General features: G+C 39.7%; 1 long non-coding RNA gene across 1 annotated transcript; it reads right to left on the bottom strand.

Annotated features, from left to right (window-relative positions):
- Nucleotides 1-4,175: 4,175 nt before the first annotated feature.
- LOC105530866 lies at nucleotides 4,176-16,722 on the bottom strand. The gene is made up of 5 exons (XR_001004698.1): nucleotides 16,587-16,722; nucleotides 13,697-13,977; nucleotides 13,316-13,572; nucleotides 9,329-9,493; nucleotides 4,176-4,359 (listed from the first exon to the last, which is right to left on the bottom strand). It is a non-coding gene; the product is annotated as an uncharacterized LOC105530866 (long non-coding RNA).
- Between the last annotated feature and the right edge of the window lie 10,754 nt (nucleotides 16,723-27,476).

The raw sequence follows: 27,476 nt of genomic DNA, 5'->3' as shown, positions 1-27,476 counted from the left end.
AGACTCCTGGGGGTGGGCAAGGCAAGGTGTCTGTTCATACTGCTGGGGGAGCTCTGGATTAGGGGACATCAGGAGACATGACATTGAAATGTCCTACACAGTTCTCTGTACAGATTGGATTTCCATGGAAGAAAGAAAATCAACATGTATTGGGAGTCAACATCTCATTCAGTCCTGTGAGTTTATTCTGCCTGTTTTTCAGACAAGGAGACTAAGGTTTCAAGAGGGTAAGTAAATTGCCTACAGTGTCACTGCTGGTGTGAGAATGAGCTTTGGGGTCATTGAGTCATGTGCTGCCCAGGTACCTTGTAAGGCCGTGAAGTGTTATGGGTAAGGGTTTGGGTGCTGCCATCCAGATGATTGTGGATGTAAAGCCTGGGCCCACCCACACCAGCAGTGTTGTTTGAAGCATGCTGTTGAACTTGCCTAAACTTCAGTTTGCTCATCGGTAACATGGGAACAGTAACAGTGCCCACCCCATAAGACTGATGGGAGGATGTGATGAGCTAAAGTGTGTAAAGTACCGATAAGTATCTAATAAAGTCCAGTAACTGTGTCACTATTAATACCATGGTTATAATCACTACTTTTGTCTAAAGGAGACCCAGGTGACATGAAGCTATTATGCCCTGTGGACTTGAGATCTTGAATTAGGGTTTGATTGTGAAACTACCAGACAAGTAGTGGGATTTAAATATTCATAGACCAGGGTCCATCTAGGTCTCGTGGGACAAGGAAGGGACCCTTACAGTTGATTACCCTGAGATGGGAGAGGGAACTCTTCTAGAGGCATTTACACCTTACTAAGCATTTCTGGTATATCAAGCTCTCTGCTAGCTTGTGAGGATGTAATGTTCATTAAGATGTGTTCCCATAGGCTCTGGTCCAGCTTCTACCAGTTTTTAGCTGGACCACTGGTTTCTCCTAAGACAAACACAGGAGCCAGATGACTTCTGTAGTGCCTTGTGGACCTAGTCCAGTCCTTGGTGGTTCTGTGAACATTCACCCAGGCTCTGTCCCATAGAAGTACCAGCAGTCTTTCCAGGGGAGAGACTAAGGGACTCTTGCTCCTTCATCCTCTGTAATGGTTTGGAGCCTGAACAGCCTCCAGCCTGGGCCAAGTGATCTTGGAGGATGCACTTCTTTATCCCAGTCCCTCATCAGTGCCTCCTATAAGAGCCCCACCTGCTTTTCTGAGCACTTGACTCCTACATCCATATATCTCTACCACTCCTCAAACCAAACTGCCAACCACCTCTAAGGCAGCTATTGGTTTCACTGACCATAATGGAGTGTGTTCTGTGTGTAGTCACAGCACTAAACATCAGAAGGGATTCAAAGAGGAATCAGGCTAATGCCTTTCATCCAAGGAACTGGCAGATGGATGAGCCAGACTGGCATGCACGAAGTCAGCACAAGGGAATAGGCTGTGATGAAGCTGGGTGTGCAGGGGACTGAGAGAGGAATTAGCATTCAGTTTCCAATCCTAGTGCTGTAGCTGGCATTATGGCATTCTATTACTCTCTCCAGACACAGTCAACTTTATTCTTCAAGATAGACACTTGCTATATATCAATAACTATGCCAAGAATGTATATGCATTATATTAGTTAATGAGAGTTTCTCAACTTTAACACTGTTGACACTTTGGGCTGGATAATTCTTTGTTGTGGGGAGCTGTCCTGTGCATTGTAGGATGTTTAGCAGAACCGTTGGCCTCTATCCACTAGACACTAGCAGCGCCACCCCCTTCCCCAATTGCAACAACCAAAAATGTTTGCAGACATTGTCAAATGTCCGCTGGGGACAAAATCACCTTCAGTTGGGAACCACTAAGTGAATCCTAATATAGACCAGTGACATAGGTACAGTGATCATTTCTACTTTACAGTAAACTGAGGCACAACAGGGTTAAACCATATGTCCCAGGTCACAGAGCTAGGAGGAGCTGGGAGCAGGGCCAATCTGTTTCCACAGCCCTTAAGCTTACTGTCCTTCCTACTTTGCCTATCTCTGCATGCATGGTGATGAGAACTCTGTAATACTCAATAAACCCATGCAAAGATGAACCATTTCTAATGCCAAGCCCCACTGTTTATACTACATTTACTATCTTACCTTCCATAAACCACACAGCAACTCTTCAGTGTAGCTCCTGCTCCCATTTTATATAGGAGCACACTGAGACCTGGATTGACAGGAAGGGATTGCCCCAAGTCACAGAGCAGAGCAGCTATCTGTGGCTGGCTTTGGGCCCACGTCTTGTACTTCTACACTCTCCAGTACTCAGAGAGTTGAGTAAACACCCATTAAACTATGGGAGGCTGGCAGGCAACTTAATAAAAAAAAATGCAAATCCAGCATGATGGATATATTTAGCAGATAAATTATTACGTGATGGTATAAAAATAGATCAAGGGAGAGCACATGAAATTGCAAGCCTGACTGTGTGAGAGACAGGGAAGGCGCATGGAGAGCGTCGGGTACATTTAATTAACTTTGCTGGGAAAACATTCAGAGGCTGCCACCTGAAACCAAAACATTCATGGGCTCCACTTAAAGCCACAATACATGTAGTCCTATTGAGAAGAGTTATAATCCGATAGAGTTTGAATTCATTGATTAAAACAATGTCAGTGCTCAAATGCTTTGGTGGGTAAACCCGATTCTCACCCGTATATAGGATAACCAGGCATGCATTTGTGGGCTGTGTGACCCATAAGCTCGCTGACATTAAAATGTCCTACTCAGTTTTCTATGCAGATGGATTTCCATGGAGAGAAGGAAATCAGCATGTATTGAAAGTCAACATCTCATTCAGTTCTGTGAGTTTATTCTGCCTATTTTAGGCAAAGAGACTAAGGCTTCAAGAGTGCCACTGCTGGTGCAGGAATGAACTTCCAGAAAGAGTCAAGTTCATTGAGTCATGCCACCACCGGAATGCCTTGTGAGGCCACTGAGTGTTGTGGGTAAGGGTTTGGGTGCTGCTGTCTAGATGACTGTGGGTTTAAATCCTGGGCCCACCCACACCAGCTATGTTACTTGCAGCATGCTATTGCACTTGTGTAAACTTCAGTTTGCTCATCTGTAAAATGGGAGCAGTAACAGTGCCCACCTCACAGGACTGATGGGAGAATGTAATGAGTTAAAATGTGTAAAGCACTGATAAATATATATTAAAAGCTTGGCAATGATAAGATGCCATTATCAATATGATTACTGTAACGCTAATGTCTAAAGGAGGCCCAGGCGGCATGGAACTATACCCTGTGGGCTTGCGATCTCTCTTTGTTGCATGCCAAATGGAAAGCATACAGTCATGAATCAGGGTTTGAGTGTGAGAGCAGACAACGAGTGAGATTTAAATATTCATTAGTCAGGGTTCATCTAGGTCCCTGGGGACAGGAGAGGATCCTCACAATTAATTTCAGGGCCCTTTTCCCTGAGATGGGTGGGGAAACTCTGCTGTGGTCATGTACACCTTATTAAGCACTGCTTGAAATCCTCCCTACTACGAAAGTGCTGTGATTTCAAGATTTCCCTCTTTTCTGGGGAAACCATAGCACAAGAATCTACACTGTAAACCCTACGCCTACTTAAGCCCAGAAGGAGCCTGTTACCTCATAGAAGAATCTTATTTTGCCTTGAGAAGAAGCAGTTATCAAGTGCTCGCGGGGCTTCAGCTGTTTTCACATCCATTTCATTTTGAAACACAACTGCCCTGCAGATCTTGTGACCCTTGTCTGATAGGTGAGGCACCTAAGAACATGGGAACGAATGCATGCACTCGTGGTTTTCATAGAATTTGGGGCATTGGAAAAATGGAAGGTGGGTGCTTCTGGGTCTCAGAAATTTGCACGTCAGAACCCCTCCTAAGGGGTTTCATACATGTCTCTGAGTCTTGTATACGGAGATATCCAAGCAGGAGTGGAAAAATGTTTTTTAAAAAGTAACAAAGTCAGGCCTAGTCGATATGACTCATTATAACATAACATTTTTCCCTGTCTCTCAAAACAGGAGAATTAGCTCACTAACTATTATATAAGCTCTTTGAGGAAAGAGAACAAGTCTAATTGAGCATTACATCCTCAAAGACTGGCAGAAATCTCAAAACACCAGAGATGCTCAAAACTATGGAAAGAAAAAAAAAATGTCCTCAAAGAAACAAAACTTCAGCACATATTCTTCTTTTTATTCAAGTATCCACTGATTTACTTTCATGGGCCAGGCTCTTGGGTACAATGTGCATGTGGCAGTTCAGCTCCCCACCCTCCTGGGACTTGGTCTAACCAGTGCTTCTGCACAAATGAGCTTCCAGCAGTTACATATTCTCTGATATTGCAAGATGAACCATAGGCCCTTAAAGAAGAAAATAAAAAAGAAAGAAAAAGCACTTAACAATTGCATTCTTTGTGTTTTTGCCAGAATGGACCAGAAACTACTAGCAATTATGCTGAAGCCATTAGTGCAAAGCCAATTTGCTTCTAGAGTTACAGTTGCACTCTAGGAACTTGAGCTACACTCCAGAGAGATCATTAGTTGTTGTAGACATGTTACTGAGGGCAGTGGTGTCATTTCCAGTCTGGAATGCCCTCAGTCAAGTGTGGGAGCAGAAAATGGGGGTCAACATAATTAACCTCATATGATTTTGGCAGGACTTCTTGCAAAATCACCCATATGCACTTAACATTTCTTTCAATTGAATGACCTCAGTGCATCAGTTTTATCAAAATATTTATCTTTTTCTTTTTTATGTTCCCACCTGGCTGACCTTTTTTTCCTTTTTTTTTTTTTTCTGGCTTTCAATACAAACACCTTTAGCTTACTTTCTTTTATTCCCTTCTCCCTTCCTATCCCCAATAGCAGACGGTTGTAACTAATGGAACTCACAAGTATTGCTGGTTGATGCCTTTGCTAGGATTTTCAGTACCATAATCCTTTCACCAGATCATAACTCTCAGGAGAAAACGCCTCATGTCTCCCTTTGCAAAAACTTTCCTTGACTTTGTTTCAATTGAATCACCTTCACTGACCCCAGGCCTCCATTAACTATATCCATCGAAATCATCTGTTTCACCACTCAGTGCCCGAGGCTGAGGCAGACATCCCGGCAGCATCCCATCTGACCCAGGAGATGACAGAGTAGGGCTGACAAGGATTCAGGAGTCAGTTCTGGGTTCCAATACTGTTTCTACCAGTCACTGCTGGAGATGGGCCCTTCAACGGCTCATCGGTAGAATGAAGATAACAACATTTATCAGCTTGTAAGAAATAAAACGGATAAGTATGTGAAGTTTCTATCAGTGTGGATTTAGAAGCTTTAATTCCATCCTCTTCATTCAACAAACATGCCCTGAAATCCACCTATATGCGTTGCACACGACATAAGTTTTACAGCTGGGTGCGTTGGCTTACTTCTGTAATCCCAGCACTTTGGGACGCTGAGGCAGGAGGATGGCCTGAGCCCAGGAGTTTGAGACCAGCCTGGGAAACATGGTGAGATCCTGTCTCTACAAAAAATTTTAAAACTTAGCTAAGCATGGTGGCATGTGCCTATAGTCTCAGCTCCTCAGGAGGCTGAGGAATGAGGATTGCTTGAGCCCAGGAGTTTGAGGCTGTAGTGAATTGTGATCATGCTGCTACACTCCAGCCTGGGTGATAGAGCGAGACCCTGTGTCAATCAATAAATAAATAAGTAAAATAGTTAAATAACAATTTTGCAACTGGTATGAGATATTTCAGTAATTGGGGTATAATTATAGTCACATATTTTTGTTGTTGTTAAATGAATCACTCAAGCCATTTCTCCTAATCAACATGAAGTCCAGAATCTCTCTCCTCGCTTCTTGATATTACTTTATCTTCCCTATATTTATTCTCACCACTTATCCCAGAGCTCCAGGGCTTTGTCAGTCACTCTTGCATTACAGGGATGCCCAATCTTTTGGCTTCCCTGGTGCACATTGGTACAAGAATTTGTCTTGGGCCATACGTAAAATACACGAACACTAACGATAGCTGCTGAGCAAAAAAGAAAAAAAATGTTTTTAATGTTTTGACAAAGTTTACAAATTTGTGTCGGACCACATTCAAAGCTGTTCTGAGCGGCGGGTTGGACAAGCCTGCTTTAAAATACCAATCAGGGCCATCTCCTCCAAGGGCAAGTGCAATTGCTCCAAACTACCACCAGAGGTCACTGTGGAATAATGATCTCATACAGGTGTAGAGACACTTCCCACCACAGTCAAGGCCATGCTGGTGCTGGCCTAGATCACCACACAGTGGGGAGCTATGGTTATATTTCCCTTCGTTCACATGCACACATGTTCAACTGTTGTTACTCAGGTCTATACACCGTGTCAGGGGAACCAGGTGCTGAGACCCTTCCGGACTCATTTACACACTGAGCTTCAACCAGGTCTCCCTGAGCAATCTACCTGGCCCCTTCTCTTCAGCCCATGAACCCTGGTGACTGCCACCATTCTCTGGCCTGCTTATTTCCCTCATCAAATGTTTCTAGGATCAGAGTTACCATCTTGTTCCTTTTCGGCCTTGTGGATCTACAGGATCCATTTGCACATTGGTCTACACTTTCCCAGGTCCCTACCTAATAAAGAGAGACAGTTGCTGTTTCTCAAAAAGTGTCTCCAACAGTATCCATCCCCTTCCTGACAACACATACACAAAGTCTTTGTTACAACCTCAGGAAAATGACTGCCTCTCATAAAATAAAATGTGATTGTCCTTCACAGAGAAGGGCCACAAGCTTCCCTCCCTCCCCTTCCAAATGATTGCTGTTGTATCTGGCCAGATGCTCAGTCTTAGGTACTAACAACATAAAGCAAGCAAACAAAACATTGCCCTGGAGAAGCTTAAAATCCAGAGAAAAAATCAAGAAACTCCCAGACCACTCCAGGCAGGAAGGAATTGCCCTGTTTGATTAATTCTCATCCCATCAGACATGCCTCCAAGGAGACCAAGAAATCCTAAGTACCAAGGACCATGAGAAGAAGATGGCTGAGGAGGCATAAGAACAAAGGGAACCTTGAACAAGCAGACCTCTGCCATTGCCCTATGGGCTCTTTCTACCTGCTGCACAGACAAAACCAATTCACCGAGACCATGGTACTGCAGTAGAGAAAGAGTGTAATTAATGCAGAGTTAGCTAAGCAGAAGAATGGGAGTTATACCTCAAATCAGTCTCCCCAGGAACTTAGAAGCTAGGATTTTTATGGATAATTAGGGGACAGGGGGCTAGGGAATGGATGCTGCTAATCGGCTGGGGATGAACTCATAAGGATTCAGTCCTCATGTGCTGAGTCTGCCTCTGGGTGGGGACCACAGGACCAGTTGAGTCTTGAGTCCCAGATATGGGTGGAGTCATTTGGCTGTCAGAATGCAAAAATCTTAAAAACATTTCAAAAGAGCAATCTGAGGCTCTACAATGGTGATGTTATTTATAGAAGCAACTGAGGAAGTCACAGATCTGGTGACCTTTGGCCACATGACTCCTGAGCAGCAAGGGATTATAGAAAGGCAAGCTAGGAGACAAGGCTGGTTATCCTTTAGCTACATCTCCATCTTAGCAGAATTCAGGCCCCTCCCAGAATCCTACTCTTGTGGTCTTTCATTAGTCTTACAAAGGAAATTCCAGTCCCTGAGTAAGCAGGGGATTCATTTTAGGGAGGAACTGTTATTATCCATGCTTCAGAGTTAAATGTAAACTGAATTCCTCCTATGGTTAGCTAGGCCTATGCCCTATCTGTGAGGCTAGAAGGAAGATGGAGTCAGCCATACTAGACTTCTCCCACTCTTGTAATCTTTGCAAAAGCAGTTTCAGCCCCACCCCAGCCACCCCACCAGCAGATATAGCCCTTTATGGAGTTTTAGGGAGGAATGAGGCTCATGAGTTGGCTGTGGGTAGGCCAGGAGAAAAGCCAATTTCAAAATCCATCTCCCTTTTCCATCCCTCACACTTTGCGAGTAAATGCAGAACTAAGGAAGTGAAGTGAGTGATGTCAAGGACAAACATCCCCTCACCTTCTAGTTAATTCCTTTTGACAACACAAGGCCTGAGGCACTTCAGCCTTAAACTGTGTTCAATGCCTTTGTTTTCTTTCCAGGGAAATGCAGCAAGGATGCTGCCATGATGTGCATACTCAGGATGTGGGAAAATACAAGAAGGAGGGGTTCGAAGGCTTTGCATAAATAAATCGAATGAGGTTGAGCAACTGTTGAAATATGAGGAAATTGCTTCCAGCAGTTTAAAGTCTTGGCTTGACTCATAATTTAACCTTGAATATAGTTTTCAAAAATCATTAAATCCCCAAAGCCTTCATCTCTAGCAGTGATTAGCCATGATGCAGTAAGTAGAAAGTTAATATATTTATTTATGAGAAGGTATGTAATGCACGAAAAATCTATCCATTCAGCACTCATGTAGTGAATACTGACTGATTACTTGCTCAGTTACTAGCACTGTGCTAAGTGCTGAGAGGTAGGATGATGAATAAACACAGCCTCCTTCCCCCCAAGGAGCTTACAATCTAATAGCAGGAAGGGACAAGGAGTCAACATTTATGGAATACTGCTGCATGGCAGAAATTGTGCTAGGAATTTTTCACACATTAATCCCTATAAGAACCATGCAATTTTCCCTGTATTATATATTAGTCAAGTGGTGCAGCTGTCTGGGGTAAATACCCAGGGTTCATTATCTCACACCAAGAAGATGAGGGACACGGGCACACACAAGGAGTGAGTTTAGGAGTGGAGGTTTAATAGGCAAAAGAAAGAGAAAAGAGAACAGCTCTCTCTCTTGTGAGAGAGAGGGGTGCCCAAATGGGAATTCTGGCCCATGGTTGAGTGCACCAGATTTTACAGTCAGGCTTGAGGAAACGGTGTCTGATATACATAGGGCCCACGGATTGGTTGGACCAGGTGTGTGATGCTTACATAGCATGTGGGTAAGACTGGCCATCCCACCCTAATCTTATGCAAATGGGCTTTTCACTTGGCTGGTGCCATGTTGTCTGCTCCTTACTGTACACATGGCTGGCAAAGAGAAGAGAACATGGAGCCACCATTTTGAACATTCCTAGTCCCAGGTAGCCTTCACCCAAGCAAGTTTCCAGCTTGCTTGTCTATGTCTGCCGCTCAATTCTACAGGATGCTGTTTGTTAGAAAAGGAAAGGATTTGGGGGCTACTTTTCCTTAAAAAAGGAAAACCTTACCAAGGACTCCCATATCCTCACTATCTGCCTAAATAATTTCCTCTTAAGTCCTATATCATTAGTAAACTAAGGCTCTGAGAGGTTAAGTAATTTACCCAATGCCACCTGGTTACAACTGGAAGATCCAGAATTCAAACCATGGTCTGTTTAATTCCAAAATCTGTGCACTTCTTACCACTTTCTTCAAGGACAGAGCCAAACAGGAACAGAGGCAGCCCAACTACCTTCTGTACTGAGCTCTGTTTTCCTGGTTTGCCCATCTGTGTAACAAAATGGTGAGTGCAAATGTTAGTCGGGCCTAAGAAAGTCATGGTCCTCTTCCGAACAAAGTGAAGAGTTTTATTTTAATTTAGAGTTACATTAAGAAAACTAAAGATATGAGATGAGAAGGTAAGAACTCCTTCTTAAGGATAATAGGAAGGAAATAATGTGTTAATAACATCAATAGTTACTATAGTGCTTGCTGTGCACCAAGCACATGCTATGAGTAGGGCATAAATGGGTTAAAATTCTCAGACAACCCCATGGGGTAGAAGCGGTTATCATCCTCCCTTTACAGAAGAGAAAAGCGAGATGTGGAAAAGATAAGGAACTTGCTCAAATTTACACAGCTGGTTAGTGGAAGAGCTGGATTTGACTCCAGGGTCTAGAGTGTTAGAATGAGAAGCAGATATTGTATTGATGGCAGTAAAGACAGACAGATAGATAGATAGATAGATAGATAGATAGATAGATAGATAGATAGATACATAGATACATAGATACATAGATAGATACATAGATACATAGATAATAGAAAAATAGATAGATAGATAGATAGATAGATAGATAGATAGATAGATAGATAGATAATAGATGGATCATAATCTGAAGAACCCAAGGACCTACCCTCCAGTTGAGATTTGAACCTACTACTCTGGCAACGTAAAGGCAAGATGGTCCCTGTGGCAATGTTCTGCCAAGATTGACCCCAGCCCTTCTCCCAGAGAAGAAGGTCTTGCATTTGTGGTCATCTCTAGATACTTATTGTGTATCTGGTAACTCATGACTCTGCTGCTTCTCTGGTGACCCAGCACCCTGATCTTACTTATCTGACCTGTAGCAGAGAAGAAAGCAACCCCTGTGCAGAGCTCTCAAAACTTGCCTTCTGAATGTGCATCACTGAATGGGACCTTGGTAGGGCTGTTTCCATATTGGTTCTTGGCACATTTCACCAAGAGATGGCAGTGGGTGGGGAAGGGCAAAACTTCAGTGTTACAGGGTGTCCTTTCGCTTCCAAGATAAATGCAGTTAAACCTGAATGGGTTGGTTGCAGATACTCCAAAGCCAAACTCTTGCTTGCCTCACTTCCTAGCTTGTGTCAACTCATCCTTTAAGTCTTAAAATACTGGATCACTGCCCATAGTAAAACAGGTAACACAATTTACAGAGCAATAGCATAATTAGCACCCAAACCTTAGATATTTTGGAAATGTAAAGGGAGCCAATCAACAATTACCCTGGAAAAATAGGCACAAATAGGACGACTCTAGACACATTGAATATAGAGTCACCCTGCTTCTATAGGACCATCTACATGACAGGCACGAAGTGTCACACATGTAGGAACCCATTTAATCCTCATGGCATCCTTTTATATGTAGGAGGATTTATCATCATTTCTATGTTACTAATGAAGCAACTGACAGTCACAATCCCATAGCCAGAAAGCAGACATTGCTCTTAACCTCTGTGTTATAGTTTCCATCCCCCTCAAATCAGCCAGCTCCCTGCAAAAGAAAAGTATGCCTTTTCCCTGACTCTGGTCCTAAGTTTGCCCTCTGACAGAGGCTTGGAGAAGAAGGCAAAGGAAGACAATTGTGGGCAGAGGAAGAAAAGAGGGCAGCCAAGCCTATGATAGGAAGAAGGGCCACAGGATCTTTCTAGTGCCAATCTCTAGTCGCATCACACATCTTTATGACTTCAGATGGGCATTTCAGGCCTTGAGGTCACAAAATGAATAATGATCCTTACATTCCTGCATCTGCTTTTGGGGCTCACCCTGTTAAAACCATGGGTAAGGACAAAAAGATTTACAGTTCTCAGCCTCTGTACCTACCTACCCCACCTGATGGCCCTCCCATCTCTCCTCAAGTAATGGTTCAGTGACACCCATGCAGCCTCCCAGTTGCCATGGAAATGGCAAGGATGCCTCTAATAGGAAGTAAGAATGGAAGAAGCTAATTGTGCAGATTCCTCAAGCAATTCCTGAGCAAATTTTCCCATTACCCTTTGCATCTAGAGTCAAGGATTTCTCTGGGTTACAGGATCAGCACTGAGGCTTTCAACATCCTCACCCTGGCAAGCTGGTTGCCTCCTTTTGCCCAGCAGTGCCACAGTTCTACTATGCACAGCAACTCAGCTCTCTTCTTTCAGCTGTACTCCTTTCATGAGATTGTAATTCTGAAACATGCAGTGAAACTGGACCAGGAACAAGAAAGGGAATTCTTCTGTGATTACCCCAAACCATTTGTTGTCTGTAGAAAACTTATATTGGTGCATCCACGGTCAGGGCGTGAAGAGAGAGTCCACAGAGGAGCTCCACCCTCTCACCTTCCCAGAGATCTAATGGTGAGGACCAGCACTGAGGTCAATCAGAAATACCTGCTTGCTCCCGCCTTCATGAGAGATGGTTCTATTTACCCACACAGACACATTCTCTTTCTACCTAGGCATATCAACCTAATAGGAAATGGAGGCTCTGAAGGCTAGTTTTACAAAGGGGTAAAGGAAAGTCTAGGAGGAAAATAGGTAGGAGAGTGGAGAAGTTGGGCACCAAGAGAGCAGAAGCATTGAAAATACTCGGATTTTGCCTCCATGGAGATCTCTTCCATCTCTGACATTTAATGTTCCAGAGATAGAGTGAAAAGACACAGAAAGTTAAAGCAGTATCAGAAAGTTTCAGAAATGCCCGCAGAGCAGCAGGAGCTGGGGCTCCAAAAAACACACTGCAGGGACACTTCTTCCCATGATTTTCTAAGGACCAGATGTGCCTCTTCCTATACTGTGTGTTAATCCCAAACTCCCTTATCATACATTTAAACTGTTTGCCTAACTGTCCAACTCTTAATTAGGTGTGCAACTGGGGAGTCAGAGACAATGTACAAACGAGCAAACAATCCTCAAACTTTATTTCTGTTATTGCTTACAACTTCCTCCCACAGGCATTAAGCAACCAAGCTGATTTTTTTGCCCTACAGTCATTTCCTTTCCCACCTCATTTTCTAATCCAAACGTTTGAGGGTGAAGTGCTTGGGGCCTTCTTTAAACCACCAGCTGGAAAACAGTCCTCAGCAAAATAGAGGCATGAATAAGAAACAAACATACATGTAGACAGAAAAATTATTCTTGTGTGAGACTCGTCTTTGATTTCAGTTTGGGAACTGAGTTGAATTCAATGCTGTCTCTTCATCTCTTTCTGTTTAACTGCAGGAAGCACAGGGTTTCTGACTTCTCGACATGGTAAAAAAACAAAAACAAAAGCAAAACACCAAGCCCCTCAGCCCACAGGTGACTGTCAAGCCTTTGTTCCCTTTGCTGCCACTGAAGCCAGACTGGGGCCTCTGACTAGGTTTCTGGGCTCTCTCCTACCTCTATGAAGTAATTCTAGACTCACTGAGCTCAGTGACTCCATCCACTGCAGCTCACCGCCTAATGTGTCAGGCCCACAACTGACCAGAATAGACTTCCTTTCTCCTTTCTGTCTGCTCCCCATGGAGCAGTGGAGAACGTTCATTTGCATACACCTTCATTTATTGTCCTTCCAAAGCCTTTGATATCGAGCACGCTAAGATGCGAATCCTCATTTTACAAAGATCAAGGCAGAGAGAAGAGAAGGGACTAGCCTAGGATCACACAATTGACATGTCATCGCTGTGAGTATTTTAAATGCAGGTTTGACTCCCAAACCTATGCTCTCCAGCATTCTTCTTCCAGGTTTTCAGGTCCTGATTGTTGGAGAAGAGAGGGCAAGGGGTGTTGTTGGAGGTAGGAGGAAGTAGGTCAGAAACGAAAAACATACTAGAGAAAGAGATGTTGCTCACTCTATTCTGCAATTTTTCCTTGGGTCTTCTTTCCCTTCTTGGCTGAGAGCATGCATTATTTATCCCTCACACACAGAATTTTTGCAGTCATAATAAAGGTCAGAAGGGGAGGAGAGAGTTATCTAAATCTACACTATATCCGGGTGCACTTAGAATGACATATTGAGTCTAATGGAATCTTTTGAGAAACAAAACAAAGACATGAGCCTCAATGTTTCCTGTTGCAGTGTTTCTCCGTCTTCTTTGCTCCCTTTCTCCTTTTCTTCCACAAAAAAAAAAAAAGAAAAAAATTTGCAGGCAAGTTGTTACCCCTTCCAGACCCACTGCCATTCCTCTGTCCCTGAACTGTCCTTTGAGATAACCTCAGTGCTCTTTTCATACCTCAATCAGGAAGCCTGGGATGAGGCTCTCACTCCAATGCATTCTGGTGTAAGCTTTCCCTTCTCTGATTTTGGAACCCCCTTGGATAGCTTCAAAGTTCTCTTTTAAAATCCTCAAACCTACTCACTTTAATTAAAACAATAAATATGTGCTCTGTAGCGTTTGGCGAGAGTGACTTTGGGGATATTAAGTCATAAAAGGAAACAGATGGGATGTTGCAGTTCCAGAAAAGATGGACCTCCCCGAGGCGGGCACTTGCCAGTTCTGTGATGCGCCTCCATCTACAACCAACAGGGACATTTTCGTTACTGGTTACCAACCTTTTTGTTCTCTTCGGGTGACAATCCCTGACCTGATTTTCAGTCATGTTCAGTCACAGTGAGCTGTCAAGCTGGTCTGTCTGCATTACAGCCAGAAGACCTGCCGCTTTTACAAAAGATCCCCGAGTATAGGGCTATTTAGGTTTTTTTGTAGTATCTGAAGGAAATCAGCCTCGCTCAGGAAAAGGGGTTCAGAAGCATTTCATTCCACTGTCATTCCTAGGACCCCCCCAAAAACAACAACCGAAAAGATAAAATACTGTTTTAATTGCTGAAGCAAGGAAACTAGCAAATGTCTCCAAACAATAAATTATTAATTATATCTGTCAAATGCTGTCTTGATGGAGATGTAAGAACCAAGTGGGAGACCACATTTAATGCTTCCAGTTTCTGGAAAGGTGAGGATTTCCCTGTGGGAACTGCCCTTGTCCCAAAGTTGACCCAGGGATTCGCTGAGTGGAGTGGCAGTATCTGGCATTATCTACAAGTTACAAGAGAGGTGGACATACATTGTAGAGAACAAATTCATGTGGAATGGAGAAGAGCGACTTCAGGAGTAATGATGGTAATACATATTTTTAGATATCCGGATAACGAATAAATGACAATATAGCATAAAGATAAAAAATAAGGTTGTACAATATTGAAGGAGAACAAAGTTGGAGACACTACCTGATTTTAAGACTTGCTATCAAGCTATAATAATCAAGACTGCATGGTACTAGGGAAGAAAGAGACAAATGGATCCATAGAACAGAATACAGGGCCCAGAAATAGACCTACAAAAATATAGCCTGCTGATCTTTGACAATGGAGCAAAAGCAATAAAATGGAGGAAAAAAAAGTCTTTTCAACAAAAAGGGCTGGAACAACTGAACATGCACATGCAAAAACAAACAAACAAACAAACAAAAACAAAAAACCCACAACTGTAGACACAGACCTTACACCTTTACTGAAAATTAACTGAAAATGGGTCACAGACCTAAGTATAAAATGCAAAATGACAAAACTCCTAGAAGATAATAGGAGAAAATCTAGATGACCTTGAGTTTGGAGATAATTTTAGATACAACATCAAAGGCATAATCCAGAAAAAAGAATTGTTAAGTTGGACTTCAGTAAAATTAATAATTTTTGCTCTGCAAAAGACCCTGTCAAGAGAACACTGTGGTGTTACCTGGCCAGATCCTGAAGAAAATAATTGCAAAAGGCATATCTATTTGATAAAGAACTCTTATCCAAAATATACGAAGAACACTTAAAACTCAACAAAAAGAAAACAAACCTGATTCTAAAAAAAAATGAGACAAAGATTTTAACAGAAATCCCACCAAACATATTCAGATGGCAAATAATTACATAAAAAGATGTTCCACACTGTATACCATCAGAGAAACACAAATCAAAACAACAGTACAATACACTGCACACTTATTAGAACAACCAAAATGCAGAACACCAACAAATTCTGACTAGAATGTGAAGCAACAGGAACTGTCATTCATTGTTGGTATTGATGCAAAATGGCACAGCCACTTTGAAAGACAGTTTGGTGGTTTTTTACAAAACTAAATATACTCTTACTATGAGATACAGCAATCATGCTCCTTGGTATTTACCCAAAGGAGTTGAAAACTTACATCTACAAAAAAACCTGCTCACTTTTATTTATAGTAGCTTTATTCATAATTGCCAAAACTTAGAAGCAACCAAGATGTCCTTTAGTCAGTGAGTGAATAAATAAACTACCATACAGGAGACAATGGAATATTATTCAGCACTAAAAATAAATGAACCATGGACAGACTTGAAGAAAATTTAAATGCACATTACTAAGTGAAAGAAGCCCGTCTGAAAAGGCTACAAATTGTATGATTCCAACTATATGACATTCTGGAAAAGGCAAACCTATGAAGATAGTAAGAAGATCAGAGGTTTCCAAGGATTAGTAGGAGGCAGAGATGAACAGGCGGAGTACAGACGAGTTTTAGGGCAGTGAATCTATTCTGCATGATACTATAATCATAGACACATGTCACTATACATTTGTCTAAACACATAGAATGTACAATGCCAAGAGTGAGCCCTAACATAAACTTTGGGTGATAATGATGTGTCAATGTAGGTTCCTCAGTTGTAAAAACTGTGCCCCTCTGGTGGGGGATGTTGATAATGGGGGAGGCTGTGCAGGTGGGGCAGGGGTTATATGAGAAGTCTGTGTTCCTTTCAATTTGGCTGTGAAACCAAAACTGTTCTAAAAAAATAAAGTGTATTAATAAAAATAATTTTATTAGAGAAGGATGAAGAAGAAGAAGAAGAAGAGGGAGAAAGGGAAGGAGAAGAAGGAGATGAAAAAGAAGTCTGGATTCGAGATGGAAAGTAAATTTTAGTTGACCATTTCCCTTGTGCCAGGCACTGTGCTAGATACTTTAAATATACATCTTATTGTGCTTTATTCTCAAAATAGTGCAAGATCAAGATTCTTATCTCTATGTTATGTGTTGTAATTAAATTGATAGTTATAGAATTTAGATCATCATAACAAGGTCAAACAACTAGTAATAGACATTTTAACTCAGCTGTACTGATGGCAAAGCCCAAGCTCCTTCAGTTACATCCTCCTCCTCCTCATCATCATCATCACTCACAGCATCTTCATCTTCATCATCACCGATATGCATTGAGCTCTCAGATGCATCATCCCTGTGAACACGCAATCTTTTTATTTAATTCTTGCAGCAACTCCATTTTGTAGTCAAGTACACTGGTGTTCAGATAAACTTAAATAACACTTTCCAGATTGCACATCTGGTAAGCAGCAGAGCCCAGAGCGATCTGATTCTTTCTTTTTAATCATGCTGATCTGCTGTTTCTCACTATCTTCAGATAAAGCCCATGGTTCCATTTACTGGATAACAAATCATTTTTCCTCCCTTGTACGTAGCCTCCTCATCTACAAAATGAGCAGTTTGTAGGAAATGATTTAAGATTCCTTTCCAATCTAATCTGACAAACTAATCTAATTTCAGAGCAGTCTCGTGGAGGGAATGCTTTTGCTTTGGGTTTGTATTTCTGAAATAACCTGTCTTCTCTCTTCCCAGGAGACCAGCAGTAAATACACAGATGGATAAAACGCAAAAGAACCTACAAATCCTGTACAATGAAATCATGTGGTAAGAATGTGGTTATTCTGAGAAACAGAATAAAGCAGCCTTTTGCTGTGCCTTTTCCTGTGCCTTTTCACACAGCTGCCAATCAATGGTACACGCTGGCATACTTTCAGAATAGCTGCTCTGTTTAACCCAGTGACCCAGAGGCAGCAATTTGGAGCTTAGCAAGTGACATCCCATGACATCCAGGATGCCCTCCCCACCTACCTGCACCCAGTCAATCACCAAGTCACAAGGATTTCACCTCTGGAATAATTTCGATCACCACCCCCATTCCCAATGACTTTGTCCAGGCTCTTATCTCTTAGCTGGACCATAGCAGTAACCTTCTAACTGCCTCTGCACACTATAGTCCTCCCTCCTCTGTGTTATTAGAGTAATATTTTTCACACGCAAATCTGATCATGACACTCTCTTAAATTAACCACCTTAAATAGTAAAATAAAAAAAAAATCAACAACTCATATTAAAAAGCCATTCATGGGCTGGGCACGGTGGCTCATGCCTGTAATCCCAGGACTTTGGGAGGCCAACATGGGCAGATCATGAGGTCAAGAGATCAAGACCATCCTGGCCAACATGATGAAACCCCATCTCTACTAAAAACACAAAAATTAGCCGGGGGTGGTGGTGCGCACCTGTAGTCTCAACTACTTGGGAGGCTGAGGCAGGACAATCGCTTGAACCCAGGAGGCGGAGGTTGCAGTGAGCCGAGACTGCGCCACTGCACTCCAGCCTGGGTGACAGAGCAAGACTCCATCTCAAAAAAAAAAAAAAAAAAGCCATTCATAATCTGACCTTTACCTATATGTTCAGCTTCACCTGTCTCTCATTCCACCCTTTTATTTCTCAGCTTTACTGAACTTACATTCATACTTCTTAGAGATGAATGAATTTCCATGCTTTCATGACTTTTTTTCTTCTCACCCAGAATGCTCCCTGTTTCCTCCCCGAGTCGTGGACTCTATGCCTGCTCATGTGTCAAGATGTAGCTCAACTTCCAACTTCACTACAATTATCAATCTCATGGTGGGTTCTCAGCTAGAGTTAAGCCCTCCCACAGCTCTAAATTTCTAGCACTTAAAAGACAACATTTTAGATAGTTGGTTTTGCATTCATTGTCTTTATTGGAATGAAAGCTTTCTAAAGAAAAGGAAGGTACCTAAATATTTAACAGATGGCACAATGCATAGTACGTGTGAATACCTGTCTAAGACTAGACTATGCAAGTGGCTCTCCTGGGTGAATTAATAAATACTCAAATAAATAATTCAATGAAGAGAAGAGCAAAGGAGCACCCACGCCAGAATATTCAAGAAAAGTATTTGATAAGATCACTTTGCAAGAGTTTATGAGGTATATCCAGGAAACACATATTAAATGTTATTTGACCATAGATTCCATAAAATTATGCAGAAAACAAAAGAATTATATGATCGAGAACTTCTCCAACAGTTTCTGATGGTCTAGTGAAGAAATCAGTGTCCACAGTCATGAAATAATAAAAAAGAATTCAATATACCACGAATTAAATTATGAAATTAATAAAATCTGAATAAAAAATCTAAGGGGATTTTTTATTATCAACAGAATGAAGTTAATTGGGAAGATCAAAAACAGACGAGCACAATCTCAGTAAAAATCACAGCAGGTATTTGTGTGGTAATTGATAATCTTATACTAAAATTTATATAAAAATCCAAAGACCCAGGAATAGCCAAGGGAACCTTGGAAAATAATAAAGCTACAGGGCATATATTACCAGTGAGTAAGATCTATTTTAAGGTTTCAGTAATTAAGACATTGTGGTATTTGCACAAGAATAGGTAAGTTGATAAATGAGATAGAATAGAGACCGGGCATGGAGGCTCATACCTGTAATCCCAGCACTTTGAGAGGTGGATGCAGGTGGATCACTTGAGCCCCAGGAGTTCCAGACCAGCCTGAGAAACATGTCAAGATTTTATCTCTACAAAAAAAAAAAAAACAAAAACCACACAACAATTAGCTCAGGCATGGCGGCATGTGCCTGTAGTCCCAGCTACTCCAGAGGCTGCAGTGGGAGAATCACTTGAGCATAGGAGATTGAGGCTGCAGTGAGCTGTGACTACATCAGTGCACTCCAACCTGGGTGACAGAGTGAGACTCTGTCTCAAAAGAAAAAAAAAAAAAAATAGAGTGGTTCCAGTCCTCCACATACATGGTTGCCTGATCTGTGACATACAAAAAATCATATTGCCTGCCCTTTTTGTATGTGTCTTCCTCCATTCAACCATGTTTATGAGATTCATCCATATCGTCAAATATAGTTTTAAATCATTCATGCTCATGGCTGTGTAATATTCATTCACACAGTGTATATCCCTTAGGCAGTGGAGAAAAGACAGTCATCTTAATCAATGGTTCTGGGTCAATTGGATACCCATATGAAAGGATATATTTGATCCTTCTACCTCACATCATATGCAAAAGTCAATTGCAAGTGGATTGTACATCTAAATCTGAAGATAAGAAACATTAAGCTTATATAAGAAAACGTGATTATCATATTGGAGAAGACAAAGATTTCTTAAACATGTTACCAAAAATGCAAGCGTAAAAGAAAAAAGTAATGCATTAGATTGTATTAAAACGTTAATGGTGTCATCAAAGGACACAAAAGAGTGAAAAGGCAACCCAAAGAGTAAAAAATGATATTTGCAATATACATATCTAACAATGAACACAAATCCCAACTATATGAAGACCTCCTAGTAGTCAGTTTTTTTTTAAAGCAACTCAATAAAAAGAAGGCAAAAAACTTGAAGATAGAGTTACATAGATACACAGATGACCAATAAAGCTACAAAAATGTTTGGCCTCATGAGTCATCATGAAAATGGAAATTCAAACCTCAGCGTCACTCGCACTAGAATAGCTAAATAAATAACCCAGAAAGTACTAAGTGTGGGTAAGGGTGTAGGCAACTAGACATCTTATACACTGCTAACGGGATTGTAAATTACTACAACCACTCTGGAAAGCTATCTGTGAGTATCTGCTCTAAAGAATATGTACATACTCTGTGACCCAGTAATTTGACTCCCAGGAATAGACTGAACAGAAGTGCATACATATGCTCACCAATGAATTGCATGCATATGTTCACATAAGGTACTAGAACATTCATAGCAGCATTATTTGTAGCAGTTCCAAGTTTGGAAACTACCCAAATACAAATCAATAGTAGAATGAATGAATAGATCATGGCATATTTACACAAAGAAATATTATACAGCAATGGGCATTAACAATTTAAAACTATACTCAACAATATGGACGACTCTCAAAAACATAAAGTTGAATGGAAGAAGACAAATACAAAAGGAGAAGCTATATGGTTCTTATCACATAAAGTCCAACAATAGGCAAAACCAATCTTGATCAAAGTCAAGACAGTTGCCACCCTTGGAGTGGGCAGCAGCTGGAAGAGAGCTTGATGGTTTGATGGTAGGATGGTGTTTCTGGGGTGCTGGCAATGCTCTGTTTCTTGATCTGGCTGTTGATTAGGCTGACACAGTCAGTTTGTGAAAATGTAGTGGGCCATTCACCTATGAACTGTGGACTCTTCCTATGTATTTTACACTTCAGTAAAACAATTAAAACAGATTTTAAAATTTTTATGTAAGGAAACAAATATTAAAATATATAAAAGTACAATAATGTAAAAAGTGTGGTGTTGGCACAAGACTAGGAATATAGATCCATAGAACACAATGGAAAACCAAGAAAAATAGCTTGGTAGATTTAAGAATTAAGATGTGAGTAAGGTGAAATTTGGGATCAGCAAGAAAAAAGAGAATTCACCATCAACAGTGTTAGGACAAATTTAGTAATTGGTTAAAAGGGAAAAAAACACCTTCCTTAAATCACAGCCTGGGTGACAGAGTGAGACTCTGTCTCGAAAAGCAAAAAAAAAAAAAAAAAAAAAAAAAAAAAAGGAAAAGAAAAAAAGTTCAAGTGAATTTAACTTATTATACATACATTGTCTGTCTCTAAACTTCTATTTGTTTATATAAAAATATTTATATAAACATGAAACCATAAAGCAGTAAGAGCAAAATGCAGGTAATTTGTTGGTGATATTGGAAGGTGGCCATTTGGTGATCTCAGAAATGAGAGCTGAGGAATAACTGTCTCAACATGAAAAGATACTTTTAAAAACTACGAAGATGGCCAGGCGCGGTGGCTCACGCCTGTAATCCTAGCACTCTGAGAAGCTGAGGCGGGCGGATTGCCTGAGCTCAGGAGTTCCAGACCAGGCTGGGCAACACGGTGAAATCCCCATCTCTACTAAAATAAAAAAGAAATGAGCTGGGCGTTGCAGCAGGCCCTGTAATCCCAGCTACTCAGGAGGCTGAGGCAGGAGAATCGTTTGAACCCGGGAGGCAGGGGTTGCAGTGAACCAAGATCCAGTCATTGCACTCCAGCCTGACAACAGAGCGAGACTCCGTCTCTACGGAAAACGAAACAAAACAAAACAGAACAAAAAAAAACCCTACAAAGATAAAGCGTTATAAGTAAAACTAAAATGTAAATTAAAGATTGGAACGAAGGATCACTTATGACAAGATGGCTGCCCTGTAATCCTAAAGAGCTCTTTCTTTTTCTTTTTTTTTTTTTTTTTTTGAGACGGAGTCTCACTCTTGTTGCCCTGGCTGGAGTACAATGGCGCAACACTGCAGCCTCCGCCTCCAGGCTTCAAGTTTTTCTCCTTCCTCAGCCTCCCGAGTAGCTGGGATCACAGGCATGCACCACCACGCCCAGCTAATTTTGTATTTTTAGTAGAGATGGGGTTTCACCCTGCTGGTCAGGCTGGTCTTGAACTCCTGACCTCTAGTGATCTGCCCGCCTCAGCCTCTCAAAGTGCTGGGATTACAGGCGTGAGGCACCACTCTGGGCCATAAAGAGCTCTTTCTAAACAACATTATTAATATTAATAATAAAATAAATGCTCTTTAAGTAAAAATATGTAGAAAGTATAAAAACATACATCCTACAAAGTAAGACACAAAAACTTCTAACAAACTCATGAAATTCTTTCATCTCAGTTAGCAAAGAAATACTAATAAGGATGGTAATGAGATAGTATTTTTCATACATCAATGGCATTTTTTATAATGCCATCCAATATTGGTGAGGGTGAGATAAAATGATGAGATTATTGATTAGTACTTTCTTTCTGAAAGATAATTTGGCATATATACATAAAAAGCCATAAAATATCTATACCAATTGGCCTGATAATTTTACATCTATAACTTATCTCTAAGGAAATAAATGGAGATACAAAGAATTATGTAAAAAAAGATGCATTGCAGTGCTGCTTGTGATGATAAAAAAAGAGTTGACACAAACTAAATGTATGAGAAGAGCAGATGAGTTAAATAGCCATGGGATGGAAAAGTTAAATTTAAAGACAAACAAAAAATGCCAAAGGCCATTAGGGTCTAGAAGAGGCCACCAGAACTTCCCCCAGACCTTTGGGGATTCAGGATCACACCCTCCTTTTGCCATTAGGGAGATTTCAGTGGAAACGTTTTGAGAAGCCCTTCTCAGCATGACAATCTGCCACCCTGAGATTTTAAAACTTGGGGGAGTTGTTTACATGCAGAATGTTCCGTTTGCAATGTTTATATGAATATTCAATGTATTAAAGCTACACATTTTAGAAAATAAAACCTAGTTCTCCTTAAACTGTAAGTTTGACTTGTATTTTTTTTCCTATTAATTGGCTTCATAAAATAACACAAATAATAAATCATCAGGAGTCATGTTTTAAAAGTCAACTAATGATATGGGAAAATGGGCTCTGTTAAGGAAAAAAGACAGGACACGATACATATACTGTATATCTTGATACACACATACACTTCAAAATGTCTAAGGAGAAATGAGATTAAAGGGTGACTTTCAATGTTTTAGTCTACATTTTTGGATTCTTTGAATCTTGAAAAATATGTAGCTGTTACTTTTACAGGTATAAAACAATAAAGCTATTTTCATTTTGAAAAGAAACTAAGCAGAAATGAGAATAATGTTATAGATCTTGATTTCTGTTTTTATTTTATTTTTGGTGATGGAATTCCTTTTTTAAATGATATGTTACACGAAAACTGAATCTTTGAACAAATAAAAGGAACTCTGTTGAATGAGACTGACAGATACAGTCAACTGCTTACCCTCTTCCTGTCTTTCACCTGACCTTTATATTCTTCACTACTCTGGTCCCCAACACCCGAGGCATCTCCCAAGAGCCCCAAGGCATCATGGAACTCAACTGTAAAACTCTTATTCTAATAGATGACCTTTCATTGACATAGTAAGCCTTTCATGATATATTCCAATATTTCATAAGTGTTAAAAGTAGATTATAAAAGAATTTGTAGGGTAAGATCCTATGTTTTAAAACTCCACATGTGCTCTACAATTATATGTGTGTGTGTATATTATATGTATGTATATAGACACACACATGCATATGCATATATGCGTGGAGTGTATATAGATAGATGTATATATACATCTAAATAAACAATGTTTAAAAAATAGGAAAGAGAAATACACAAAGTGTAAAGTGTCGTATCAGAGCCATGGCTGTATTTTTTTGTATTTTTGCTTTTATATTTATTTTTATATTTTATAAAAACATTTATATTTTTTATATATGGAACACACATATATATGTGTGATATGTGTATATATAGAGATGTATATATTTAGATGCATATATACATCTAAATAAACTTCTAGGTACTAACAAGTAGTAAAAAGAAATACACCAAAGTCTAAAATGTTGTTAAGAGCCATGGCTGTATTGCTTTTGTAATAAGAAAAAAATGCATTTTAAAGCTGAGCAGGAGTTGAGAGAATGATTTACTCTTAATGAAGTCTAGTGTGATTTTTCTGCCAATAAGAGATCCAGTGACGTTTGAGAATTATAAGTTTAGGTCTAATTACTTTTTTTTTTTTTAGTAGCAGTAGTTTATTCAGGCATATTTTACATGCATTGAAATTCTCAAATCCTAACTGTCGAGCTGGATGATTTTCGGTACACATACAGTCACATGAATATAATTATTGTTTTGTTGTTGTTACTCTCTTTAACCTTTATGTCTGATTCTGGATGATGCTTTTTAAAAAACAGCTTTATTGAGGCATGACTGACTTACAATCAACTGCATATATTTAAAGTGTACAATTTGATCAGTTTTAACATGGAAGGAAGAGTCAGTTATTTCTGGGTTTCAATCTTGGATATGGATCTTTCTTGACCTTAGATCAATTATTTAATCTCCTTGAGCCTCACTTTTCTCACCTGTGGCTGATATACTTACCTTGCAGGATTGTTGGGAAGACTAAGCAATGTGTGTGACTCTTCAGTACAGCCCCCGCCATACAACAACCACCCAATAAAATAATGGCTGTTGTGGATCTTGTCTCTTTCCAAACAGGAAACCTAAGATTCAATGAGGTTAGAAACTTATTTACATTCCCACAGCTGGGCTGAGAAAGCAGTTGACTGCATGACCTGATTCTTCTTGTTGGAAACTCTTAAAGGTGTCTTCTCCCAAGGGGCTCCCCCAAGCAGTGAAAGAATGGTCTTGTACTGGCTATGAAACTGGGAAAACAGGTATCTCCTCAGCCCTGTTGCTCCCTTGCCTGTAACTCTGGCTTCGCAATGAGTGACAGCAACCAATCAACCAATCCACCATGTTGCCTCTGGTAAATTGCCCAACTCACCAACCTCAGTTTCCTCATCTGTCAAAGGAAGAAATTACATCAATGCTGGCACCCTCTGGAGGCTACTGAGGGATCACATAAGACAACAGTTAAAATCAATTCTTAAAGCTCTGCAATTGTTCAATAGTAAGCTCTTTGAAAGAAAAGAATGTTGGAATTTTGTAGCAGAAAGGACCATGATAATCATCTTGTGCTAGATTTCTAGTCCCCCCTAGTGATGTAAGAGTAATCACATTAATTATCAAAACACCTCCCATATGTCAAGGGCCTACTAAGAGCACTTCTAGGCAGTTTTTCAGACATCATTTCCTCTATTCTTCACCACAACCAGGCAATGTATACAATATCTACCACACTTTACAAATAAGAAAACAAAATCCTACAGTTTAATTGTCTAAAGTTATAAGGTCAAGAATCTTCCTAGTCCACGGCTTGCCCTTCTATAACAATATATCTCAAATTCTTTCAGAAAACAGAGAACAAGGAAACACTTCCTAGCTCATGTCATAAGTACAGCAAGACCTTTATAACAAAACCTGTCAAGAAGACTACAATCAATGAGAATTATAGACCAATATTACTCATAAATATAGACACAAAAATTCTTGAAAAACAAAAGCACATTGAAACCAGCAATATATGAAAATCATATCACAACCAAGTAAGGTTTATCCTAGCAATGTAAGGATGTTTTGACACTTAAAAGTAAATTTATATACTTCCCCACATTAATTAAGAAAAGGAGAAAAATTATGTAATGATTATCTCAAAATATGCAGAAAAGATTGTTTGATGAATTCACCATTAATCCATGATTGAAAACAAAGGTACCAGTAAATGAAGAACAAAAAATAATGTTTTCAATCTGATAAAAGTCAATAATAATTTTAAAATCTGTGGGTAACAAAATACGCAATAGTAATACAGTAAATACTTTCTATCAAAGACTGGTACCAAAACAGGGTATCTGCTGTAACTACTTCCATAATATAGTGCACTGGCTATCCGAGCCAGCATAATAACACAAGATAAAGAAATAAAAGGTATACAGATTATACAGGAAGAAAAAAAGCTGTCCTTGCTCAGAAATAATGTAATCTTTAATGTATAAAATCCTAAAGGAATCTATTTTAAAATAATAGAATTAATAAGGGAATTTAGCAAGGATTCAGCATACAAGATCAAATCTATCGTAATTATGTTTACTAGTGACAAAAAGTGAAAAATGGTAACAAGGAATATAATTTACAAGAGCATCGAAGGGTATAAAATTCTTAAGGATGAATTTTATAAAATATGTACAAGACATCTACACTTAAAACTTTAGGAGAAATTAAACAAAACATAAATGAATGGAAAGCTATACCATGTTCATGGAATAGAAGCTTAAATATCAATTCTGTCAAAATTATTTACCAGTTCAAAGCAATACAGTGAAAATCCCAGCTGATCTTTTTATAGAAACTGACAAGCTATATAATTCATTTGAAAATGCAGAGGACTTACAATAGTCAAAATAATTACGAAAGAAGAATAAAGTTAGATACTTTCAACCTGATTCAGGGGTCACCATAAAATTACAGAAATAAAGACACAAAGTGGCATTGACATAGTCAAATGTATCAATGAAATAGAACAGAGTTCAGAAACAGACCCATATATGTATGCTCAGTTGACTCTGTTGAAGGCAATTCAATGAAAAAAGAAGTTTTTTCAATAAATGGTGCTGGCTCAATGGATATCCATTTGAAAACAAAACAAAACAAAAGCCTCACATCCTACCTTACACTGTACATCATGAAGTAAAAATTTAAATCACAATTATAGTCATGCATTGAATATACAATAATGGTACCATAAAATTAGAATATTGCATTTTTACTGTGCTTTTTAATGTTTAGATATGTTTATATACATAAATACTTACCATCATGTTATAATTGCCTACAGTATTCAGCACAGTGACATGCTGTATGGTTTGTAGCCTAGGAGCAATAGGCTGTAGTAGGAGGCTATACCATCTAGGTTTGTGTAAATACATTCTATGACATTTGAACAGTGATGAAATTGCCTAACAATGCATTTCTCAGAATGTATTCCAGTCATTAAGTGATACATGGCCATATAAAGTTTTTAAAATAAAACATAGGAGAGTATCTTTGCAACCTTATTTAGACAAATATTTCCTGAAGAGGACATAAAAAATGCTAATGAGAAGAAGAAAGGAAGAAGGAAAGAAAGAAAAGAAAGGAAGAAAGAAAGAAGAAAGAGAAAGAAAGAAAGAAAGAAAGAACGAAAGGACGAAAGGACGAAAGAAAGAAAGAAAGAAAGAAAGAAAGAAAGAAAGAAAGAAAGAAAGAAAGAAAGAAAGAAAGAAAGGAAAGAAAGAAAGGAAAGAAAGAAAGAAAGAAAAAGAAAGAAAGAAAGGAAAGAAAGAAAGAAAGAAAGAAAGAAAGAAAGAAAGAAAGAAAGAAAGAAAGAAAGAAAGAAAGAAAGAAAGAAAGA

The sequence above is a fragment of the Mandrillus leucophaeus genome, unplaced genomic scaffold (assembly GCF_000951045.1).
Source record: "Mandrillus leucophaeus isolate KB7577 unplaced genomic scaffold, Mleu.le_1.0 Scaffold849, whole genome shotgun sequence".
Lineage (NCBI taxonomy): Eukaryota > Metazoa > Chordata > Mammalia > Primates > Cercopithecidae > Mandrillus > Mandrillus leucophaeus.
Note: the sequence above shows the minus strand (reverse complement) of the source record. Positions and strands in the feature narration are given on the sequence as shown.